The 25,750-nt window shown below is 38.6% G+C and overlaps 1 protein-coding gene and 1 long non-coding RNA gene across 2 annotated transcripts in view; both read left to right on the top strand.

Annotated features, from left to right (window-relative positions):
* COL25A1 (collagen type XXV alpha 1 chain) overlaps positions 1 to 25,750 on the top strand; it is a 494,071-nt gene that overhangs the window by 30,841 nt on the left and 437,480 nt on the right. The window lies entirely within an intron of this gene.
* Positions 26 to 23,989, top strand: LOC129657599 (uncharacterized). Its single transcript, XR_008716876.1, has 3 exons — positions 26 to 85; positions 224 to 291; positions 21,789 to 23,989. It is a non-coding gene; the product is annotated as an uncharacterized LOC129657599 (long non-coding RNA).

The raw sequence follows: 25,750 nt of genomic DNA, 5'->3' as shown, positions 1-25,750 counted from the left end.
GGAAAATAAAATATACTTTGACAAATTGGAGATTGTGTAATATAAATACAAAGAGGCATCACATGATACATGACTGGTTTCTAAGGTGAGTGGTACTGATGGTATGTGCTATCTGGAGGAAAGAGGATTTGCGTCTGTGTGTCAGGTAACCCTGTGTTTTGCCACGTAAAGAAGAAATGTCCTTTAAAAATTCTTTGTTTTTATACTCATTTGATCTCTACAGCAACCTGGACAGCAGGTATGACAGGCATTATTATCACAATTTGCACAGAAGAAAACCAAGACCCACAGGTAATGCCACACTTGTCCAAGTTGGAGGTGTCAGCCTTTTCTTTTTCTGATTGCTAGGCTGGGTCTCCTGCTTATGCAAAGAGTAATAATTTCCTTAAAATAGGATTGCTGACATACCGAGACAGGTGGCCATTAGTACCTTTGATGCTATTAGAAACCATTGGGTCAAACATAATTGCTTTCAATCAACTAATTACATCTATTCAGAAGTAATAATCATATGAAAACACATTATTTTGAGAACTTGGTGTATTATTATCTTCTGGCAAGCAAGAAATGCAAAAGTTACATTCATTTTCTGTAGATTAATGATTTTTAAGCAGCCCAATTTGCTGATGTAGTTCAGTGCCAATTTAGTTCTTCCACAAGACTATATAAGATTCTATGTGGTACTTGGCAAATTTGAGGTAGATTTGAAATTTCATTTATTAGCATTTAGTTCAATAAATATCTGGGGATATATTTCTTAAACAATCAACTCATGCTTAGTTTTTAAAAATCTCATTACTTTTTTTTTTTTCCTACCTGATCACTTTATTTTATTTATTTTTTTTAAATCTCATTACTTTTTGTTGGAAGACTTAGTCTTCCAATTTGGTGACTTAGTGACTTCCAAAGTACTGACTTAGTAATTCAGACAATTATAATAATCTTTCTTTTTGTATTAATTGAGACTCTGGTGAGATTGGAGTATTTTGCCGAGCTGGGTGGGGTTACAAAGAAAGCAATCCAATGTGTGGCATCTAATGTCTCTTGATCTTCTCTGTCTGGAACTTAGTTCAGATGTTACCCAATCCTTTACATCTCTACCTCTGGTGGTTCTTCAAAAGGCCGTCTGAGGACATTTCTAAAATGCAAGTCTTATGTCATGCTTAAATATCTCCATTCACTCACTATGCTTTTAAAAATAATTTTACTTTATTTATTTTTGGTTGTGCTAGGCCTTCGTTGCTGCTCTGATATTTTTCTCTGGTTTCAGTGAGTGGGAAGGCCACGCTCTTTTTTTGGAGCACAGGCTCTTGGGTGCATGGACTTCAGTAGCTGCCACTCCCAGGCTCTAGAGCACAGACTCAATAGCTGTGGCACACGGTCTTAGGTGCTCCAAGGCCTTGGGATCTTCTCAGGTCAGGGATTGGACCCGTGTCTCCAGCATTGGCACGTGGACTCTACCACAGCCACCGGGAGAGCCCTCCCCATTGCTTTTAGGATGAAGCCCACTTGACACTGTGCTTATAGTCTTCATTCCCTCAGATATGCTGGTTTCTACTTTGTGTCTTTGCTTTCTTATTTTTGCCTGAAGTGTTCTCTATTCATCTCTGCCTCCTTATGCTTCAAAACCTGCTCAAATGTCAATCCAGGTGACATGCCTCTCCTCAAGTCTTCCAGGCATAGTTAGAACCTCTATTGAGGATTTCGATAGATTGCTCTCATAGGAATACTTCTTCACATCTCAGTTATTTATTTGGGGGCCTGTCTACCCTACACAGTGCCTCCCTCATAGTGTATACTCAGTGAGCATTTGCTGGAGAATCTCTGCTTTCAAAGAGCTTTATGAAGAGTTGGGTAACCCAACTATCAATGAACTCAGGTTACAAAAAAGATTTTTTGGCTAATCATAGATAATGCTCTCATGATTATCTTAGTTTCTATATCCTTTAAATTATGGAGTTGGATTAAATGATTTCCAAAGTATATACTTGCTTAAAATTTGGCCATGTAAGGAGAGGAAACTCCAGTACTTTGGCCACCTCATGCGAAGAGTTGACTCGTTGGAAAAGACTCTGATGCTGGGAGGGATTGGGGGCAGGAGGAGAAGGGGACGACAGAGGATGAGATGGCTGGATGGCATCACTGACTCGATGGACATGAGTCTGAGTGAACTCTGGGAGTTGGTGATGGACAGGGAGGCCTGGCGTGTTGCGATTCATGGGGTCGCAAAGAGTTGGACACGACTGAGCCATTGAACTGAACTGAACTGAAGGAGAGTAACAATGTGATATATTTTAATAATGGCATGTAGGAAGTGGTGTTTCATTTGCACACTGTTCCACACATTAAAGAAAAACTTCAGCCCCCTCCATGATTTCACTGTGATATAATTGGAAAGAGGCTTCTTGATTCTTAACCCAGCTTTTCAAAAATTTACAAAAATGCCCTGCATGCTAAGTGAAGACTTCCAGAGAAAAAGTCTTTACAATGAAAACATTGGTGGAATTTTGGAAGGATTTAATTTCCCTCCCCCTACCCCTGCTGATTCTTTGAAAACGTTTAGCATGAACACTATAAAAATTATATGCTTTCTCCCCAGGTTCTAAGTCACATCTTAAAATTTGAAGTAAAAAGGAATTCATCAGTATGAAAAACAACTATGGTGTCCAGGGTTGAAGTTTTTTACATAAAGAATTCCCTGGAAAGGTGCTGGTCAAATTTCTCTTTTGCACAGTTCATAGCATGTAACTGGTATTCAATAATATTTAATATAATGAATTACAGAGTCTTTGAAAATTTAGGCCTCTAAAGACCAAATCCAAGATGGTAGATGGGATTTTCACATGACTGTGAAGACAGGGTAGAAGTTGACATAGTTGGCCTCCTGGGGGTGTTTCATCACACGAATGAAGGAGCTATATTCACTTAATTTATTTTAGCGAAAGAAAGACTATTCTCTTTAATAGCCACTTATTTAAGGCCAAAGGGTAAAGAAGGCCAGAGGAAGTGATGTCAATTTCAGTTAGGTTCTATTTTATAGAATGTAGTGCACTATAAAATTTGGCATTTTCTCTCCCAGCTTTCTTTAACAGCCAACATTATTTTATTTGCCTTCCTTAAATTTACATTTTAGCTTCTGCTTTTCTATGTTGTTAGGAATTTTGCATTTAAGTGTTTTTGAGTAAAAATAATAAATGGAAGAGAAAATGGCACTATATTCTAAATTAATGCAAACAAGAAAGTTGATTGTTTTTCACAGAGGCAGCAGGGGTGTAGCCAGTGAGTGGAACTTAGGCTTTGGAACCAGATAGAACTGGCTCTGATGCTCAGACTTACCAACTGTTTGACCTTGGGCACATGACTGAAATCCATCCAGCCTCAGTTTTCTCATTCATAAAATAGAAATGCTAACATCCATTAAGAATCAGGAACAAAGTATAGTAGGCATCTAGCATCATGCTGTCACACAGGAAGGTGTTAAACAAATGGAATAGAATAATTTTGGTGGCTAAGTTGTAGATGCCTCTGGTCTTTAAATTCTAGTTTTTATTGAAAGAATTAATTCCATAAAATTTTCAGTGCCTAACACTTAGCCTGACACATGGCAGAGTCTTGGTAAATATTTACCAAGTAAATGAACTAGTGTGATTTTGTGCAAGAAGGGCCTGCTCACGTAAACCACTGGTGCTGTGTAGTATAAATAGTAAACAGGGAAAACTGAGAAAAAGGTCGAGTGGAGTGTGTGTGTGTGTGTGCTCAGTCATGTTCAACTCTTTGGATACTCCATGGACTGTAGCCTGTGGAATTTTCCAGGCAGAATACTGGAGCTAGTTGCTATTTCCTATGCCAGGGGATCTTTCCAACCCAGGGACTGAACCCGTGTCTCCTGCATTGGCACATGGATTCTTTACCACTGCACCAACTGGGAGGAGTTGGAGAAGTAGCTCTAAATGCCTGAGCTGTCATGAAGCAGGGCTGGACTGCATCCTCTGGGGGAAGGTTCCAGGAGAGGGTCCTCCCCTTTAATTCTCTACAGATTTATGTGGATGGTAAAGAGGCAACATGGTGAGCCACCATGAAGGAGGGAACCAAGAGGAGGCGGTCTCCTTAACAAGGGGTGCCCTCAGATCTCAGAGACTGGGTACCTTCTGTTAAACCAACTCACACTCTAAGGCCAGCCTTGTGCTGAGGCCTGGATGTATGGATTTGCCCTCCTGAGCAGTGGAAGTAGTCCCATTTAGCAAATACCTTTTCTGGTTCATACATATTAGGTTATCATGACTGACTTTTAATCTTTTTCTGTTTCATAAACATAAACAGTATTAAATTTGTGCATGTCTTTGGCTCCACTTATTTCATTCCAGAATAGTTTATTTTTGAAGGAGTTACCCAGGTTCATTGTACAAGAATATAAAGATAAAAGAAGTATTTTTTTCCTAAAAATCTGCTCTTTTCTCCAGAAGACATCACAGTAGTTTGTTTCTTGCATAATCTTTCCAGAGGTGGTTTATGCATGCAAGTATACCTTTGTGGCTCAGATGGTAAAGAATCTGCCTGCAGTGCAGGAGACCCAGGTTCGATCCCTGGCTCAGGAAGATCCCCTGGAGAAGGGAATGGCTACCTACTCCAGCATACTTGCCTGGAGAATTCCATGGACAGAGGAGCCTTCTAGGCTACATCCATGGGGTCGTAAAGAGTCAGATACGACTGAGCGACTATCACTGTCAGCTTTTTGTTTCATGTAGGTTCCATATGCTTTATTAGGACAATAGTCACCACTTATGACCTCACAACAGCAGGAGTTTGCAACATAAAGTGTACACAAACCTTGTGATTAAATGTGCATAAGTACCTACCCTAATTGTAACAGTTTCTTGAAAAGAAAAAACAATGGGAAAAAAAAGTTCAAATAGCTGCAGATAGACATCCTTTGGTCACTCCAGTCTCTTCATGCATATGCTATTACCTGTGGTGAAAATAATTGAGCTTTGTTCAAACAGTATTGTCTTTGTAATACACTGCAGATATTCACACCTTTTAAAAAATGTTTAAAGGTGAGTTTCCGTCAGTGTGATGATTTACTTATAGTCCAAATTTTATGGTAACTTTAATTCAGCATTTTAAAGTTTTAGATTTCTTTCTCCCAGATAATCTCTCTTACAATTTTTCCATACTAACACAAAATAATCTTGATGAATGGGTGTCATAAATAAGATAAGACAATATGAGCTAAATCCAAACCTCAGATAAAGTCTAATTTGATTAAAGGTCTTTTGGGTAGTTTTGTACTATTCATAAAGGTTATTCATAAAGGACATATACAAAGCTGTACTGACTAAATTAAAAAAAAATATGAAGTGTGAAATTTTTTTGTTTGACTATTATACTGAAAACTGACAATGGAATTTTGTTTAACTTGATCAGGGACATTGAATATTTTTAAAAAGTTGGCTTATTTCCTAGTTTCTTTGAGTTTTTTTTTTTTTTCATTTTTAGATCCTTATAAATACAATTGAATAGTAAAGAACATTTAATGTTTTGAATGTGAAAAGAACTTTTGTGTGTTTGGAAAACTTTTATTCAAATAATGGGTAAATATGGGATTTAAGCAGATGTATTAAGCCCTCTTATTTTGTCAGTCATAGGAATGAGAGCTTGGGCTTGTATTTGCTACCAGTAGGGCTAGATAAATGGAGGTTTCTGATAGTGTATTTGGAAAGGTGACTAAAAGGACAGTTTTTACAAACCCATCAAAAACTCTGTAGATGTTTCTCACTGATTTTAAGAGCTGTAGCTCAGCATTTGAGTTCATTAGCTTTTCCATCATGTGATTTAGGATGATCTCAGATTCAAGTGATGTAGTTTAATCTAATTAAGACATAATGCAAAGTAAGCTTGAAACACAGTAGTGAAGGTTCTCAAAGAACCCCCAAAAGGCTGGCACAATGAAAGTCCTGGGTTCAGTTTATAACCAAAATGACTACTTGTTTTTCACTTGAACAAACATGCAATTCAACTGTACAGAAAAAGATTTGTGTCTATATTTTTATGTCACTTTTCCTGTGGCTGAGAATAATCTTTACCCTGTCTTCTGCAGTGAATACTCATTTATTGGTCTTTTTTTTCCCCTCAGAGAATACCTCTTTGGGGGAGCGGGGCACACCGCTGGGCCCATGGCAATGAAAGCACCAAGTTCTAACCACTGGACTGCAAGGGAATTCCCCAAAATATCTAACTAAAAGTTGGTATTTACTAGTAAATGGGTGTAAACATTATGGACTGAGGAGGTCGTGCTGACTGGTCAGGAGGCACCCATTTAGTTTTGAAGGTTCGCCCTAGATTATTAATACATTCTTTCCTGGCTTCTTTCTCTTGACAAACCTAGTGCCAACAACAAAAGCAATCTATAAAGTATATTTTGAGGTGAATGGGGACTTTTTAGGATATTGGATGTTATGCTTAAAGCATAAGCTCGGTTATTAGCATTCTTTCTTTGATATATCCCATTTTTATGCATGTTTCTGAAGGTCATTTATCTTTGCCTCTTTATTTCTAGAGAATAAGAGTAGCTTCCTTAGCTGCTCTTCCATAGCCTTCCAGAAAATAATAAAAGTATTAGCTGATATGCTTTATACCAAGTATCAAGCATTAAGTATTTTTCACATAATATCTCAGTTAATCCTTATAATAACCTATTAACCCAATTTTATAGATGGGATAAATGAGCCCCCCAGGAGGCTAAATAACTTTCACATATCAGGTGCTTTTTAAAATAGAGGTTCAGTTCAGTTCAGTCACTCAGTCTTATCCAACTCTGCAACCCCATGGACTGCAGCATGCCAGGCTTCCCTTTCCAACTCCCTGAGCTTAGTTCTTAGTTATTATGGAGTCCAAGCTTATACTTCTTAACTATTATACCTATTAGGAACTTCCCCAGTGGCTCAGCAGTAAAGAATCCACCTGCAGTGCAGGAGCCACAGGAGACATGGGTACAATCCCTGTATCGGGAAGATCGCCTGAAGGAGGGCATGGCAAACCACTCCAGTATTCTTGCCTGGAGAATCCCATGGACAGAGAAGCCTGGTGGGCTACAGTCCGTAGGGTTGCAAAGAGTCAGACATGACTGAAGCAACTCAACAGGCAAGCATGTATACCTATTACTATAAGAGACTATTAAAAAAAAGAAAACTTTAGCAAAGTAAATATTTGGAGGTACTGTTAGTAGCAGGAAGGATGCATAGGGAATAAAAGAGCACCTGGGAGAAGAGGACTGTTGAAAAGAATTATGTTAATATGTTGTTGTTTAGTTGCTCAGTTGTGTCCAGCTCTTTGTGACCCCATGAACCGCAGCATGCCAGGCCTCTCTGTCCCTCACCATCTCCTGGAATTTGCTCAAACTCCTGTCCAATGAGTTGGTGATGCCATCCAACCATCTCATCCTCTGTCATCCCCTTCTCCTCCTGCCTTCAGTCTTTCCCAGCATCAGGGTCTTTTCCAATGAGCCAGCTCTTCACATCAGGCGGTCAAAGTATTGGAGTTTCAGCTTCAACATCAGTCCTTCCAATGAATATTCAGGAATTTCCTTTAGGATGGACTGGTTGGATCTCCTTGCAGTCCAAGGGACTCTCAAGAGTCTTCTCCAGCATGAGTCTCCGTCTTATGTTAATATGAAAGGACTGCAGAAAAAGGGCTGTATTCACTGAAATGGCTCCTGTATAGTTTCTGTGCTTTGAAAACAAGTATACCAGTAAAATTCGATACATCATGTACTGCTTTAATTTTTTTAGGTTGATTTTCTGAGTACTTACCTTCTTAATGTTGCCTGTTTTTAATAGCCATTTAGTATGCAGATTATCAGAAAAAGCAGATCAGTTTTTCTGAAAGTGAAATTTTAAAAAGTCTGGTGGTATATAGCATGGGGCCACAACAATGGCTGTTTTGGAGAATAATCCTGACATTCATTTGTATTCTGCTGTTATATCTTTAATTCCTTGTGTAATTCAAATGATTTATAGTATATACTGTTATTACACAAAAAAGTGCATGTTAAAATAGGTATCTATTGCCTTAATTATGTCATCTTAGTGAAAACATATTAAAATATCACTGTTAATTGATAAAAAATACCAAAGAGAAAGCATAGTTTATTTAAAGAAAGTGGTGCTGTTTAAACTGCTCCTTTGACTTTCAGCTAGTGTTTTTTGCAGATGTGATCTTTAGTCCAAAGTTTTAGCCCATGCTGAATATTTTGCAATGTCTCAGTTCTCAAATTTTAATAGATAGGTTAATAGATTTGAATAAGAGAGTTGAACCGACATAGCTCATGATTTGCCCTGAAAACCTGAGGATTTTCTAATTAAATACTGGATGATCAGTCAGTGCTGCTCAGCTTACTAAATCATGAATTTTTCCATCTTAGTGACATGGTTAAAATTGGAAATGTCAAAAATGCCTGAACAAGAGTGTGATTCATGGACTTGAGCCTGGACTTGTTTTCAATTTTCTTTATTAAAAAAAGACATTATAAGTAGATTAACTAGAAATTATAGTGTACCTATTAACCTGTCTTTTAGCAAGACTGTGTTTCTAAGTTAGAAAACATTTACTTCCTTCAACAAAAGTGGTGTTAGTGTCTTCAAAATATAATACAATTAATTAATTTCTCAACATCAGCGGTGAAAACCATGCATTGTTGGATTTCATTTGAAATCTCCTTAGAGGGACTTGATCAGCCTGATCTCTGGTTGGGCAGCTCAAAACTCAAAGCAGATTGAACTGAATTTATTATTCCCTAATAAATAATAAATAATAAAAATCAACTTTGCTCCTCCCTTTGCACCTTTCTCAGTGAATGGTGCTCATTGTCCAAACCAACCTCTTGAGAACTATTCTTGACTTTGTAATTTTTCATTCACCGGGTCATGTCTGTCCTCCTAGATGTCTCAGATCTGTCTGTTCTTCTCTGCTGCTTCTGCTGCAACTCTCGTCCTGCCCACCCATATCTTTCCTTGGGTGATGGTAACAGCCTGATTTCCCCTACTTCGTTATTGCTTTCTTCCAGTCTGTTTTCCACACTGTAGCCAGAGTGGTCTTTCCAAAGTGGAGTCTGGTGACTCTGGAAACAACTCCAAATATCTGAACAGGGCGGACCTCTACTGGAGCTGCATCCGCCTTCCACCCTCATCTCGAGCCCTTCCGGCTGTTCTTGAGCCATATAGCACTCTTTTCTGCTCTCCCATGCCGTGTGCTTCTTTGCAACCTCTGGACCTCCACCCATGACGTCACAGGAGACTCTTCGTCCTCCTCAGCCTCCAGTTCCTGCTTAAACCTTCTTCTCTTCCTGGAGCTTAAGTTCTCCTGCTTATGTTCTTTTGTCTGGATTCCATAGAATGCAGTCCTTAAAAATTTTTTCTGCACTTGTAATTCTTTTTTATAATATGTTAAGATGGTTTGACTCTAAAGTACATGTAAGAAGGAACTTTTTTCCCCCAGTGTTGTGTGCCCAAAGTTCAAGAGTTTCTCATAGCCCATGGAGAACACTTAGCAGATATTTATTTAATGTATGAATGATTCAGGTATGCCTTTTTTGGGGGGATGGGTGGTAGAGTGTAGTAGCTCTTGGGCTTCCCTGATAGCTCAGCTGGTAAAGAATCCACCTGCAATGCAGGAGACCTGGGTTTGATTCCTGGGTCAGGAAGATCCCCCGAAGAAAGGATAGGCTACACTCCAGTATTCTTGGACTTCCCTGGTGGCCTAGACAGTAAAGGCTCCGCCTGCAAGGTGGGAGACCTGAGTTTGATCTCTGGGTTGGGAAGATCCCCTGGAGGAGGGCATGGCAACCCACTCCAGTATTCTTGCCTGGAGAATCCCCATGGACAGAGGAGCTCGGTCCATGGGCTCACAAAGAATCGACAGGACTGAGCGACTAAGCATAGCACAGCACGTAGTGGCTTTTTCATTACTATGCAAAGTACATTCTCAAGGTAGCACGAAAGAAGAACATTTAGAAAATGTAAGTGGGAGAACACACATGGCTCAGTGACAGAAAATGAGGCAGGAATATAGTATAAAATTCCAGAGGCAGAGAGGACTTTGTTTTAAACAATGTTCAGATTATTAATCTATCCATCAACCTTATAACAATTTCTGTTGAAACAGAGTCTGTAGCTGGATTGTAGGAACCAAAAACCTCAAATTAGACATGTCTTTCTAATATCTAAACTAATTTCTTTTGCTGTAATATAAACTCATTTCTGATCTTAGGTGAAATTAAGAACTTTATACACCTACTTGTGTTACTACCATGTTTTTCTGTTTTCCTCCAATATATGAGGTTTCTTTTTTCCTCTTTCTTTCATATTGTATCTTATTTTCTAATCTTTTAATTATTCTTATTGCTAGTACTTTTTAAAATTTATTTTTTTTAAATTGAAGGACAATTGCTTTACAGAATTGTGTTGGTTTCTGCCAAACATCAACATGAATCAGCCATAGGTGTACATATGTTCCCTCGCTCCTGAACCTCCCTCCCACTTATTGCCAGTATTTGAACCTGAGTATGCCATCCTTTCGGAGAAGGCAATGGCAACTCAGTCCAGTACTCTTGCCTGGAAAATCCCATGGATGAAGGAGCCAGGAAGGCTGCAGTCCATGGGGTCGCACAGAGTTGGACACGACTGAAGCGACTTAGCAGCAGCAGCAGCATGCCATCCTTTATGTCATAAACCAGAGTCATCAAAAACTGGTTAGTAATGAATACAGTGAAAGGATTACTACTTTTAAGGCTGATTATTGTGTTCTTTTGAAATATGTCTCTAGCAAATCTCTGCCTGATATATTGTAAAGGATTTCATAATTTGTGACTAAAAAAAGTATTGCCCTTAATCTGAAAGATTTCGATGGACAAATTGCCCCAAAATCATTCCTTCTAATAAAATGCTACTGTGCATAAAAAACTTAAAAATAAATATATTTTTCTCAGCATTTTTTCCAGATTGAGCTTAATTATGACCCTTTTGACAAATAAAAGCTGAAGGCAGGAATATGCACTTTGCAAATTAGATGATACTTTTAAAAAAAGAAACTTTTGCTAATAAACTAAGAATGGCTCTGTCTGGCCCACTGTGGTTTAGATATATAGAATGATGCTGTATTATATGCTATAATTTTTTTAATCAGTTATGGCTAGGATGGGGGAGTTTTAAAGCTTGCATTACACTATGCTTTTAAGAGTAGAGTAGGTAAATGTATGGGAAAATGGGAGAATTGCTCTGAAAATGTACAGGCCAGAAATCCAGATCAGGCTGACCTTCACCTTACAGGAATCAAAAGTTCCTTGTTATGAGAGAACAAAAGGGAAATAATATAGGCCAAGGACATTTAAAATTACTGTATTTTAAAATATAAAATAAAATTACTGTACATTGAAATAAAATATTATTACTACATCAATGATTTGCTATAAGAGTACCTTGATAGATGCTTCAGAGATGCTCAAGTGGGCAAAGTCACCTGTTAGAGGAGAACACTGTTAATTTCTTTATACGTAAAAGCTGATTTCCATTCAAGGAGTATTTACTTAGCATTTGTAATATGTCTAGCACTAAACTGTATACTGTGAGGAGCAATATTTAAAAAATTTGTTTTCTTGTGATGAGAACTTTTAAGATCTATTCTCTTAGCAACTTTCAAATATATAGTATAGTACTGTTAACTCTTCTCAGGTAGTCAATGGTAAAGAATCTACCTGCAATGCAGGAGACGCAGGTTCAATCCCTGGGTCAAAAAGATCCTCTGGAGGAGGAAATGGCAACCCACTCCAGTATTCTTGCCTGGGGAATCCCATGGACAGAGGAGCCTGGTGGAGTACAGTCCATGGAGTTGCAAAGAGTTGGATATGACTGAGCTCGTATGCATGCCCAATGGTTAAATCACATATGATCCTCAGATCCTGTATACTTAAATGAACACTGCTTATTTTCCCCTTTCCCACCTCCTGCATGAAGCACTTCTGACAGATCCTAGCTGTGTGATTTCTTCCTCAGACTTTGCTGTGGTGTTAACATATTGACCTCTGATGTAGCCTCGAATAATTTATCTTCTTGCATTGTTTATTTCATGTCATTGTATCTCAGTTATGAACTAAATTAAACAGTCTTGGGAGGAACCTCATGTCTTGAACAATGGTATCAGATCAGATCAGATCAGTCGCTCAGTCGTGTCCGACTCTTTGTGACCCCATGAATTGCAGCACGCCAGGCCTCCCTGTCCATCACTAACTCCTGGAGTTCACTCAGACTCACGTCCATCGAGTCAGTGATGCCATCCAGCCATCTCATCCTGTGTCGTCCCCTTCTCCTCCTGCCCCCAATTCCTCCCAGCATCATAGTCTTTTCCAATGAGTCAACTCTTTGCATGAGGTGGCCAAAGTACTGAAGTTTCAGCTTTAGCATCATTCCTTCCAAAGAAATCCCAGGGCTGATCTCCTTCAGAATGGACTGGTTGGATCTCCTTGCAGTCCAAGGGACTCTCAAGAGTCTTCTCCAACACCACAGTTCAAAAGCCTCAATAGTAATGTATAATAAACATGAAATGATGTTGGCTTTGAGGAGTGTTCTTTTTTACTTTAAGAAGTTAAACATAACGTTGAAATACTATACTTTGGAATAAGGCTGCTAAACATTTTTATGGTTTTTATTACCTCCTAGTCTTCATAGGAAATCTCCCTTGGTTGCTTTATTTTTAAAATGATAATAATTATAACAATAGTTTGTATCATTATTTATGGATTTACAGATTACATTTATGTTGTGGTGTTGTATAATATTTGACTGTAAAGGTAGTAAAAGCAATAATTTAAAATGATAATAATGATTGTTAATGTTTATTGAGCACTTATTGAGCAGTACAGCCACTGTTTCAAGTGTTTTATGTGCATTAAATTCATTTTATTCTCAAAGTAATTATGAGGCTGTTGCTGCTGCTGCTGCTGCTAAGTTGCTTCAGTTGTGTCCGACTCTGTGCGACCCCATAGACGGCAGCCCACCAGGCTCCCCCGTCCCTGGGATTCTCCAGGCAAGAACACTGGAGTGGGTTGCCATTTAATTATGAGGCAAGTATTATTTATTCCTATTTCATTGATGATAAACTAGGCACAGATAGACTTGCACTAAGTCCAATGGCTAGTATAATGGTCACAGAGCTCATAAGGTTGACTAGGGTTATATTGGGGAATAGGTTATATATTTATTTATTTTTTTCAACTCTTAAAATTTTAATTTTTTTTCCAGTTTTATTGAGATGTAATTGACATATGAGTTTAAGATGTATAGTGTAATGGGAGCAGTTAAATTTAAAATGCCTATGGGTAACGGAAAAGACTATCAGGATGAATGTTGTGTGGTTAGTAGAAAACCATTTTGATTTCTATACCAAAGAATAATATGGTCAGACAGTGTTTTAGGGAGATTAAGCTCAAAAGTGTAAATGACACAGACTGGAAGGCAGGAGACCAAGCTGCTGCAGTTTTCAGCTGTGAAACTGTAAGGGCCTGAGACTGGAAGGGAGCAGGAAGAATGGGAAGGAAGTGCCAGAAAGGAGGATTCAACTGGGCTTTGTTACTGCTTGGTAAGGGAGACCGAGGTGTCAGTGATGACTTGCAGCTGTTTGACTTCGGCTAATGGTGATCTCATTAGGAGGTGGTCTGTCCTCGCCTTTAACCACCTTCCGAATACTTAACATTTCAACTAACCTTCTTTTGAAGTTCTTTTTCCTTCTTTCTGCTGGTGACGATTGTTAAATCTTGGTTTTCGTCTTACCTAATTCCTCCTTCAGAGTTTTTTCCTGTAGTGCAAAGTCTTCAAAGCCTCAATCTGAAACATTTCTTTTACTTTCACATGCCCACTTCATGATAGAGTGTATATGCTGTCCAGTTAACTTTTAATCCAGGGGCAGTGTGGCCTCATGGAAGGAGGAAGTGCTGGGCCTGAGTCCCAACGACACATTAGTAGCTGTGGAATAACAATGCCTTTGATCTTAATTCGCTCATTTATAAATGGGAAGGATACCTGCCTTATGCAGTTATTATGAGTACTAAATGAATCCAGGGAAAAAGCTCCAAACACACTAGTTCCTTACCAAATTTTATTTGTTCCTTAAAAGAATTTTTTTTTTTTGGATTTTTTGGCTCTGGGCATGTGGGATCTTAGTTCCCCAACCAGGAATGGAACCCGCACTCCCTGCATTGGAAGCACAGAGTCTTAACCACTGGACCACAAGGGATGTCCTCTTCTATTTGCTCCTTTTGTTCCTCTTACTCCTCTTCAAATATTTTCCTTCAGTTCAAGTTTCCCTGATGGAGGCTCTCCCTACCTTTGGAGGAATAGTTGTGATTTTCTTTTGCTTGCCAGATGTTAAGCTCTACATTATCATCATTCATGGATTAATAGCACAGTGATTGTCTTTCTGTTTTAAACATGGAATGAGTTAATACTCTAAAAAAAAAATAAGATATGAACTACAAAGAGGTGGAATCATAAACTGGTTTTATGTGAAATTACATTTCAGACTAGGGGTGAAAATTTATCTTCAGATCGGCTTAAGTGCAGTATGAAAACAAGCTGTGGGAACATGATATGTGAAATATAGAAATTTCCACAGCTCTGACGTATCTAGAAATTTTATTTATACAGATGTTATGAATGATACAATGATTGATCTTTTATATAGCAGTTAGAATGGGGATTTCATTTGATTGAAAATGCTGTTGTGAAGAGTATGGATCTCAGTAAGATGCTGATGCACATAGATTAATAGGAAGCACTATCTTTGCAGATGGGTGAGACAATAATATTTGCTACTGGTCAACCAGTCAGTGAGTTCAACTTACATGAGTGCTTAGTCACTTCAGTCTTTAGTTGTTTCCATCTCTTTGCGACCCTATGGACTGTATCCCACCAGGCTTCTCTGTCCATGGGATTCTACAGGCAAGAATACTGGAGTGGGTTTCCATGCCATCTTCCAGGGGATTTTTCAACTCAGGGATCGAACCTGCATCTTCTGCATAGCAGGTGAATTCTTTGCTGTTGAGCCACCGGGGAAGCCCTGAGATCAAATTAGGTAAGTTCTTATTAAGGATTTGAAGATGACCCACAAGCGACTCTTTTCTGAATCAGTTAACTTTTTGAACTCCAATTGTCCATCTAGTCAAAGCTATGGTTTTTCTAGTAGTCATGTATGGATGTGAGAGTTGGACCATAAAGAAAGCTGAGTGCCAAAGAATTGATGCTTTTGAACTGTGATGTTGCAGAAGACTGTTGAGAGTCCCTTGAACTGCAAGGAGATCCAACCAGTCCATCCTAAAAGAAATCAGTCCTGAATATTCATTGGAAGGACTGATGCTGAAGCTGAAAGTCCAATACTTTGGCCACCTGATGTGAAGAACTGACTGATTGGAAAAGACCTTGATGCTGGGAAACATTGAAGGCCAGGGGGAGAAGGAGACAATAGAGGATGAGATGGTTGGATGGCATCACTGATTCAATGGACATGAGCTTGAGTAAACTCCAGGAGCTGGTAATGGACAGGGAGGCCTGGCGTGCTGCAGTCCATGGGCTCACAAAGAGTCAGACACGACTGAGTGACTGAACTGATCTCAAGAGTAAAATATTAAAAATAATCTCAGAACATAGAGTGTAGAGGTTTTAGGTATGATCTAGTATACACCCATTGTTTTAGAGAGGCAGAAACTGAGGTTTAGAGATTGGAACTTGGCTAGGATGCCCAATAACGACAGTGGTAAGTCAGAGGTCAAACTTAAGTCTCTTAATTCCCAGTATTCTTGCCACTCTACCACAAAAGCCCCATAAGCATGAACAGTATTTCAACCAAACACTGGTCTAGAAATGAGGCTTCTGAGAAATTGAAAAAAATTGGGGGAGTATTTATAGACTTCTGAGATCACAAAAATTCAGCTATCCTCAAATATTCACATGAAATGGATGCTTCAGGAATATCTGTCACTCTGGTACCTTGTGCTCTGACATCCACTGGAGGACCTGAACTCCAGTTTGAGAGGATGCCTCAAAAGCCACTTATGGTCAGGATAGTTGCAGTTGTACACATTCACCCAAGGTGAATTTGATTTGAAAAAATTAATTTATTAATAACTGTTACACATTTTCTGAATGAGAAAAGAACTCTTACAGTTTAGCTGTTGATCAAATTTGATTTTTTTTGAAAATTATTAGAAATATAGTACCAGAAGGCCGGAGAAGGAAATGGCAACCCACTCCAGTATTCTTGCCTGGAAAATCCCATGGACGGAGAAGCCTGGTGGGCTATAGTCCATGGGGTCGCAAAGAGTCGGACACGACTGAGCGACTTGACTTTGACTTTACTTTACCAGAAGGCCACTTTAAAACAATGTGGTAAACTCTTTTGCATTCCTGCTTAAGTTAGATCAATACCAACACCCATACATACACTGACACACACATGCACACACACACGCATGCACACACACACACACACAGGACAGTTCAGTTTTGCCACTCAGTCGTGTCCGACTCTTTGAGACCCAATGGACTGCAGCATGCCAGACTTCCCTGTCCATCACCAACTCCCAGAGCTTGCTCAAACTCATGTCCATCGAGTTGGTGATACCATCCAACGATCTCACATGCTGTCGTCCCCTTCTCCTCCCACCTTCAATCTTTCCCAGTATCAGGGTGTTTTCCAAGGAGTTAGTTCTTTGCCTCAGGTGGCCAAAGTATTGGAGTTTCAGCATCAGTCCTTCCAATGAATACTCAGGACTGATCTCCTTCAGAATGGACTGGTTGGATCTCCTTGCAGTCCAAGGGACTCTCAAGAGTCTTCTCCAACACCACAGTTCAAAAGCATCAATTCTTCGGTGCTCTGCTTTCTTTATAGTCCAACTTTCACATCCATACATGACTACTGGAAAAACCACAGCTTTGACTAGAGGGACATTTGTCAGTAAAGTAACGTCTGCTTTTTAATATGCTGTCTAGGTTGGTCATAGCTTTTCTTCCAAGGAGCAAGTGTCTTTTAATTTCATGGCTGCAGTCCCCATCTGCAGTGATTTTGGAGACCAAGAAAATAAAATCTCTCACTGTTTCCATTGTTTCCCCTTCTATTTGCCATGAAGTGATGGGACCAGATGCCATGATCTTAGTTTTTTGAAAGTTGAATTTTAAGGCAGCTTTTTCACCCTCCTCTCACTTTCATCAAGAGGCTCTTTAGTTCCTCTTCATTTTTTGCCATAAGGGTGGTGTCATCTGTGTATCTGAAGTTATTGATATTTCTTCCGGCAATCTTGGTTCCAGCTTGTGCCTCATCCAGACCAGCATTTTGTATGATGTACTTTGCATATACGTCATACACATAGGACAGTGACTAACAGTTTCCCATCTCTGTGTAGTTTCTCTATATGGCTCTTTTCTGAAAGGCTTCAGATTCCTGTGGAGGAGGTGAGATTAGCATTAATGAGCAGACAGTGTGGGAACTTGATTTGCTCTGTTCTAAAGCCCAGTTATGACTTCTGGACTGTCATTTGAAATCTGTAAAATACCCATTTTAACTAAGTAAAGATACAAGGGCAGAATGGATATATTCAAAACTCAAAACAAAAAAAATCTGGTTAGAGTGTATAACAGATGCAGTATTCATTGTGAGTTTAATATATTTGAGATTGCCAGAAAGTGTCAGTAGTTTGAAGTTACCCATTATTTTAATGAGAGGAATTTATATGATGTTGCTGTTTTGATTTTTCATCAGCTTCTCACTTCTGCTTTATTGGTTTAGGGGAAAACCAAAAAAAAATGTATAAAGGTTTTTAAAAAATAGTCTAGAACATATTAATAAAGATTATTTGAATGAATGAGCAAGCAGTAGTTTTCATTTGGGAGGGAGTGTAGTTGAGGGGAGAGAAGGGGAAGCACACAGGAATTCTCTGGATGGCCTTCCCAACCACAAATATTCACCCTGTTTCCCGTTCAGAGACACAGCGTCTTGGGCAGAACCATGGCTCTGGAGCAATGAATTAAAATAAATTTGGAAGTCACCCAAACCACAAGGCCTGTGAGCTTTGCACCAAATTTTCAACTTCAATAGAGTCTGGGTTTGTTTTAGCAATATGGCACTTTTTGGGTTTGATGATTTAAGTTTTATTTTTAAATTAAATTGTAGTATATGAAGTTACTCTTGAAATCTATGAATTCAGATGTCACAAGGATACTATTTATGAGCAAAATAATTTTTCATTATGGCTAAGCTCAGAATTCTTGAAAAGTATCAAAAGTTTTATTTTTTTTTTGTTTTTTATTTGCTCCAAGTAACAGAATACTCCCATTAAGTAAAAATTTTCACTGGGAAGAGGTGTTTTCCCCACTCAAACAAGATACATTTTTTTTCTATTAGTTCAACTGCCAGATTTCACCTTGTAGAAAAAAGATAGCATTTTCTTTGCCCAGTGACACCAAGGCATCCCTAACAAATGAGATTTTTGTAGGCTTTAAATTTGCATTAGCTTTTTGAAACTAAGAGAATTCTGCATAAATACCTAGCACAGTGCTTGGTGCATGGTAAAGCCCAAGAAATGTTAATTTTCTTTTTTTTCTGTTTTCTTTCTTCTCAAAAGACATACAGAATTTATTTCAGTGAATTTATCTATTGATTTGGAAGCCCTGTCAAAAATTGGAAAAATCTCACTGCTGAGCAGTGTGTCTCATTCTCAAGCATGTTGATCAAAATGTAGTAACAGGCAAGCTTATTAAAGGAATTTCTTTAAATTCAGCTCAAGTTAATAAAAATGTATTTGCTATCTACCACACACAAGGCACTTAAATAGACATTTTAGGGGATAGAAAGATGAGTGCAACATAATTTCTATGTAGCTTATAATCCATGGTTGATTAAAATGAGGGGGACATATATTCAACATAATGTAACATTATATATATGTGTGTGTGTATATACATGCACACACACATTCACATATATAATATAAACATATGCACATGTACACATAACACGTTGTAGAGTCCAGGTCTCTAAAACTTATAACCCATTATTCTTTCCATTATACCATATACAGCTTCTCAGGAAAGAAGTGAAGTGAAAGTCAGTCATGTCCGATTCTTTGTGACCCCATGGACTATTCAGTTCATGAAATTCTCTAGGCCGGAATACTGAAGTGGGTAGCCTTTCCCTTCTCCAGGATATCTTCCCAACCCAGAGATCGAACCCAGGTCTCCAGCATTGCAGGTGAATTCTCAAGAAAGAAAGTGGGTTTTAATTCCCACCTTCCATTGACTTAGTTGGTGTAACCCATAAGTGTTTCAGTATATTTCCAGAATTTTAAGCTTTCTTTCACTAATTAGGGCATTGAAGGAAATGTGCCTGGATTAGCAAACTATATGAATTACAGGTTATTTCTAAGTAAGCATAAATTTAAAATATTTAAAGTACACACAGTAACCCAATTTTCTTGCTAACTAATGTTGTGTGCATAGAGGGCAGTAGAAATCTTACTGGGCATGCTTTAATGAGCCTAAAAAGCTCAAGTGTAATTAATGTTCTAAAGTACTTAAAAACAGTTCACCTAGGAAGTTTAAGTAGGTCATGCATATTTACTTTGGTAATTTTTTTCTATCATTTAAAATTTATTTTTAATGGGAGAATAATTGCTTTACAGGTTATTTTTTTAAATAAACACTTTCTTTAGTAGATGCACAGGTTAAGTTTAATCTTGAAAATGTGATAGACTCTAAAACTATGGTTATTACTGTGTTGCATGTGTATATACACACACACACACACACACACATACATATATAAAATCTTTGTTTATTCCTCGAGATTGTTTTTGACTATAGAGAATAAGACAATGTTTTTTTCCCCCAGATATATAATAATTTGTTTTGGACCAGGGTGGACAGAAGGTAGCTCATTAATTCATTTTGCAAGGAACTACCTTATGCCCTGAGGAATAAGAAGATGATGAGAATGTTAAGATGAATGACTCTTGGCTTCAAGTTACTTGTAGTCTATTGTGTGTTAGTTGCTCAGTTGTTTCCAACTCTTTGGGACCCTGTGGACTGTATCCTGTCAGGCTCTTCTGTCCATGGGAATTTCCAGGCAAGAATACTGGAGTGGGTTGCCATTCCCTTCTCCAGGGGATCTTCCCAACCTGAGGATCAAACCCAGGTCTCCCGTATTGCAGACAGATTCTTTATCATCTGAGCCACTAGGGAAAAGCCAGTAGTCTATTAAGAGGTGATATGAAGAAATAATTACAATGTGGGGATAATATCATGTCCCATCGAAAAGATCCAAACAAGATGCTGTGAGAATTTAGAGAAAAGAGCTGTTACTTTGGCCTGAGAGACTCGAGAAAACCTTTCTAGAGGAGCTGGCATTTGAGCTGGGCTCTTAAAGGCAAGACTGGATTTGAGCATAAGGAAGGTATTTCTGAACATTTTCCACTATGTATATGAATTAGTTTGTTGTTTAGTCACTAAGTCATGTCTGACTCTTTTGTGACCTCATGAACTGTAGCCCACAAGGTCCCCTGTCAATGTGATTTTCCAGGCAAGAATAGTGGAGTGAGTTATGATTTCCTTCTCCAGGGGATCTTCCTCACCCAAGGATTGAACCCATGTCTTCTGCATCTCCTGCATTAGCAGGTGGATTTTTTTTTTTTACCGCTGAGCCACCAGGGAAGCCTATGAATTAGTTAAGGTGGTTAAAATATCTAGTTCTTACTACCATTTCCAGCATCCAGTGGGCATTCAGTATTGTTGCTGAATACGTGCATGAACCAGAAGGTTAATTGCATGCCACTAGCTGTCTTCCTTATAAGAATGCTGTCAGAAAAATAATTGGAAAATTTCTGCCCAGGTGCCGACTTAAGCAATGCCTCTGCACTTATCAAGGGCTTTAACTGCTTAGTTGCCCTACATTCATCTTCATTAAGCATCAGGCTTTATCCCTGAAAAATGGTGCAGCTGCTTGGTGGCTATTTCCCATACCCCTCACTAATCAGCTGTCTTCCAGAGAGCTGGGTTGATGTTTCAGACAAACATCTGAAACTTTAGAGCACCTATTCTGTTTCTTAAACATTTTAAATTGAGGTAACATTGGTTTTGTAACATTTTATAACTTTCGCTTGCACCGCATTGTATTTTAACTTCTGTACACACTGCTAAGTCACTTCAGTCATGTCTGACTCTGTGCGACCCCATAGATGGCAGCCCAACAGGCTCCCCCGTCCCTGGGATTCTCCAGGCAAGAACACTGGAGTGGGTTGCCATTTCCTTCTCCAATGCATGAAAGTGAAAAGTCAAAGTGAAGTCGCTCAGTCGTGTCCGACTCTTAGCGACCCCATGGACTACAGCCTACCAGGCCCTCCATCCATGGGATTTTCCAGGCAAGAGTACTGGAGTGGGGTGCCATTGCCCTCTCCGTCTGTACACACTACAGCGTGTTAACTACCTAAAGCTTAGCTTTCATGTGTCACCATACAGTTGATCTCCTTTACTCATTTCACCCTTCCTCTCTCGTCCCTTCTGGTAATCACTACTCTGTTCTCTGTATGTATGTGTTTATTTGGTTTATTCATTTATTGTTTTCTTTTTGTTTCTGTTTCTTTTTGATTACAGTGATTATAATATTTTTACTCCACTGTTTATTTATGTGGATTTTTTCATATCAGCTTCTTAAAGGTAAAACTCATGTGGTTTCATCTTTGATTCCCTCACAAACTCCAGAACAGAGACCTCTTCCTAGATGACTTAACAAGTTTGTAGAATGACTACGTATATTAATGAAGATGCTTAATGAGAGAGCTGGGAGGAATGAATAGGAGAAAGAGGATCGATTCATATGTGAAGGAAAAATGAGCACAGTGGAGTCAACTCTGCAAAAGAATTAAATTAGAGTGCAATTTAATCCTAAAATATTTATAAAATTTTAGGATTTGTTGAGTGTGTATTCAGATATATTTTGATTTGGCTATACAGATACACTAATTATAATAAATATGTTAAGAAAGTTCATACAGTATGATCTCAAATCACTTCTGAGAAATGAGTGCCTTGAGTTATGATGGGGAACTCACGTGTGCGTGAGTGCCAAGTTGCTTCAGTTGTGTGCGACTCTTTGCCATCCTATGGACTGTAGCCCACGAGACTCCTTTGTCCATGGGATTCTCCAGGCAAGAATACTGGAGTGGGTTGCCATTTCCTTCTCCAGGGGATCTTTCTGACCCAGGGATCAAACCCGTGTCTTGTGCATCTCCTGCGTTGCAGGTGGATACTTTACCATTGAGCCACCAGGGAAGATGGGGAACTCACTCATCACCAATTAGAACACTGTGTACATTTCTTACATTGTTTTAATATCCAGTGATCCAAATTTCACTGATGGAACTGACAGTGATTTTGTCTCGGAAGCTTTCTCTGTAAGGACTCGCTTGCTGTTGGAACTAGTAGCTCCCTGGCTCTCCTGTAATGCTGACTATAAAGGTTTATCACATGCATGTGCTTCAGTGCAGCTCAGGTCAGTCGCTCAGTCGTTTCTGACTCTTTGCGACCCCATGAATCGCAGCACGCCAGGCCTCCCTGTCCATCACCAACTCCCGGGGTTTATTCAAACTCATGTCCATCAAGTCGGTGATGCCATCCAGCCATCTCATCCTCTGTTGTCCCCTTCTTCTCCTGCCTTAGTTTTATAATAAAACATGCAATTTTACATGCAGTATTGTAAGGAAAATCTGAACATTGATCAGTATAATTGCCCTGTTTATAATGTTGCTTCTGAGCAGACTTACGGAATTTGAAATATCCCTCTGAGATAATGTCTATCTTCCTACTTAAAAAATGATTTTCTGACACTTTGGATGCTTTTATTGTTGTTAGTGTTTTTGTTTTGTGTATTACTTATGCTTTTTTAGAATATTATTTTTTATTACTTAATAAAACACAACTAGAAGATCACCTATTAAAAAAAACAAAACAAAAAAACCCCCCAAAACCAGTAGCTAAGGCCCCGTCTCTGCATTCCCCCCCTTCCTTCTTAGATATACTTCTTTACATAAGGCTTCTTTATATTTTTCTTTCAGATTTAATCCTTACTTTGTGCTGCACTTTTCTTAATTATCATCTGCTGTGTTTTTGCCCGATACTCTGCCTTTGTAATCACCACTGCTCTAGTCCCTCAGTCAGGGTTAATCTAGTCCGTGTTCATTTAATATCTGCACAGACTGGATGAATGGATCCACCTCTTGAATTCCAATCAAACCTGCTATTTGCTGATTGTATTTCTTCTTGTCTTGAGTTTTTTCTGCCTTTTCTTTGCCCATCACTATGCTCTCTACATATGGTAGAACATCTCTGTTATTTCAGAAATGTTATTTCACTTCTCTGGAGTGACCCTTCAATAGATGCTTTGACCTTCAAAATAAGCTTTCTTTCCACACCTTCATACTAGTTAATTATGTCCTGCATACCAGTCCCAACCCAGAGTGCCAAGTACCTGGAGACCTTTCAGGCTTCTGTCTTTGCTTATAACAAACAGGATCATGTTGGTCTAGGAGACAGGTGTCTCTATTTCCTAGTTTGCCTAGGACAATTCTGGGTTTTGCCTGCTATTCTGGTTTAATTATTAATAGAACCCCCTTCACTCTCAAAAGTAAGATATGTAATATGGTCACCGGAGGAGCCTGGTGGGCTACAGTCCATGGGCTTGCGACGAGTCGGACACGACTGACGACTTAGCAGCGGCAGCAGCAGCAGCAACCTCCTCCTAAGATGTGACAGTAGCCAAACTTTAACATTTTGTTTTGTGTGTTTCAATTTTAGTGCCATATTGAGGAACTTTGAGGTTTAGTTTTTAAAATCAGATCACATAAACTGTGTAGTTTATGAAATGATTTTCAGTTTACAGCTATTTGAAAAGACATTATACAGTTATGTAAAGTTTAAAAATAAAATAAAATTAAAAAAAAAGAAAAGAAAAAAAAACAAATAAATAAGTAAAAGTCAAAAAAAAATATATAAGGATATAAAATGGACAGATCAAGACACAAAGATTTTTCTCAAGGTCCGCACATTTCTGGATAATATATTATTATAGGCTTAAGAATTCCTAGGAAGCCAATTTTAAAAGATTTGTTTCATTTCCCCTTATCACATATTCTGGAAAGCAGCCCACTGTCCAAGACACTTAATTTTGATTGCCTATAATTGTATATGTTTAGTTATGTAAGCTCTTTTGGGGACCATATAGCAAGTAATGCAGTTACTGAATCACTCAAGTGAGGAATTATAACAATTCTAAAAATACAGCATCTCAAGATATCTTTTAAAAAATAGTGCTAGCGTGCCTTTCAAGTTCAGTGCAGCAGAAAATGACTAGGCCCTGGTAATTATTCTCAGGGCTGCCGTCTGTGAATTAAAGCTTAAATGCCTTGAATTGCAGATGCTTCAGTTCCTTTTTTATTCACTTTGTAAAGTCCCCTAAAATTATTGCAAATTACTTCAACAGAAAGAAAACAGTGGGATCTTGTGAGTACATTTAAGTGAAAAATATAATCATTGGAAGGCCTACAAGGTGACACAGCACTTTTTCTGATAATTCTGTGAACTTTACAGATATTACTATCCTGCTTTTCCTAATATTTCAATGGATACTAAGATCTGGAAAAAAGAATAACCCATAGTATAGACACTATGCTTTTCCATTACACATGCGTAATTTACCTTGACTTAGGGAGTTCAGTGTCTTATGTTTGGGCTATTTTTATGATGAAACAGATTTGCTTCTGTTTCTTTTCTTCTGATATCCTTCTGCCTATTTCAGGATAGGTAAAGAGGATAGTGTTTTAACATGATTGTAAAGTCAAGAAAGGAGGTCTACTGTAGTCTGGGGCTTTGGGCAAGTTCTAAAAACCCTTTATGTAGAAGTTTTATCTTCCAGATCTCTTTTGACTTTGACTTTTAACTTCACTGCCTCCAGTAATTTTTTACACAATTCATGTGTGTATTAAAATAGACATAAGAGAATCTGACTCAAAATCACAGATGTATAGATACAGAAGAGACACGAGAGAATTTATCCTCCTAACTTTCCATTAGCACCACAGCTCCCAACTCCAGAGAGGGTCATCTATGTCAGACATGAAGACTTTTAGAGATGATAGCCCATTCCATTATTAAACAACCCAGCTCTCTGAGAGATCTCTTAGATCTCACCTAAGTCCTTCATATTGGAATTTAAGGTTATTTCCTTTGGTTCTGTCCTCATTGTCGATAGAGAACAGCTGGTCACTGGGATAACTGATCAAATACCTTAAGAATGTTATTAAATCATCCATCAGTCTTCCCTTCAGCAGGCGCAATAATCTCTGTTGCTTTAATCTTTCCCCATAGATATTACTTTCCAACCCTTTAATCATCTTTGTGGCTCTTCTCCACTTTAGTAGAGTTAAATTTGGACCCAACAAATTGGGTACAGGTTTTAAAAAACCATTCCTTTTAGAATAAAGAGCAACTATCTGGTCCTTGAAGCTTTTGGCAGTGTTCCAGCTGCACCCAGAGGCCCCTTTCATCCCAGAGACAGAGTTGGTTCCTAAACCTTTTCCTTCCAAGTTCACAGCACAATGTTTTCCATGTGTGTTGATGGCATGAAGACTCATGGGGTCAAAAAGAGATGAAGCCCTAATATTAAGGTG

This window comes from Bubalus kerabau, chromosome 7 (genome assembly GCF_029407905.1).
Source record: "Bubalus kerabau isolate K-KA32 ecotype Philippines breed swamp buffalo chromosome 7, PCC_UOA_SB_1v2, whole genome shotgun sequence".
In the NCBI taxonomy this organism is placed as follows: Eukaryota; Metazoa; Chordata; class Mammalia; order Artiodactyla; family Bovidae; genus Bubalus; species Bubalus kerabau.
This window is presented reverse-complemented; position numbering and strand designations above follow the sequence as displayed.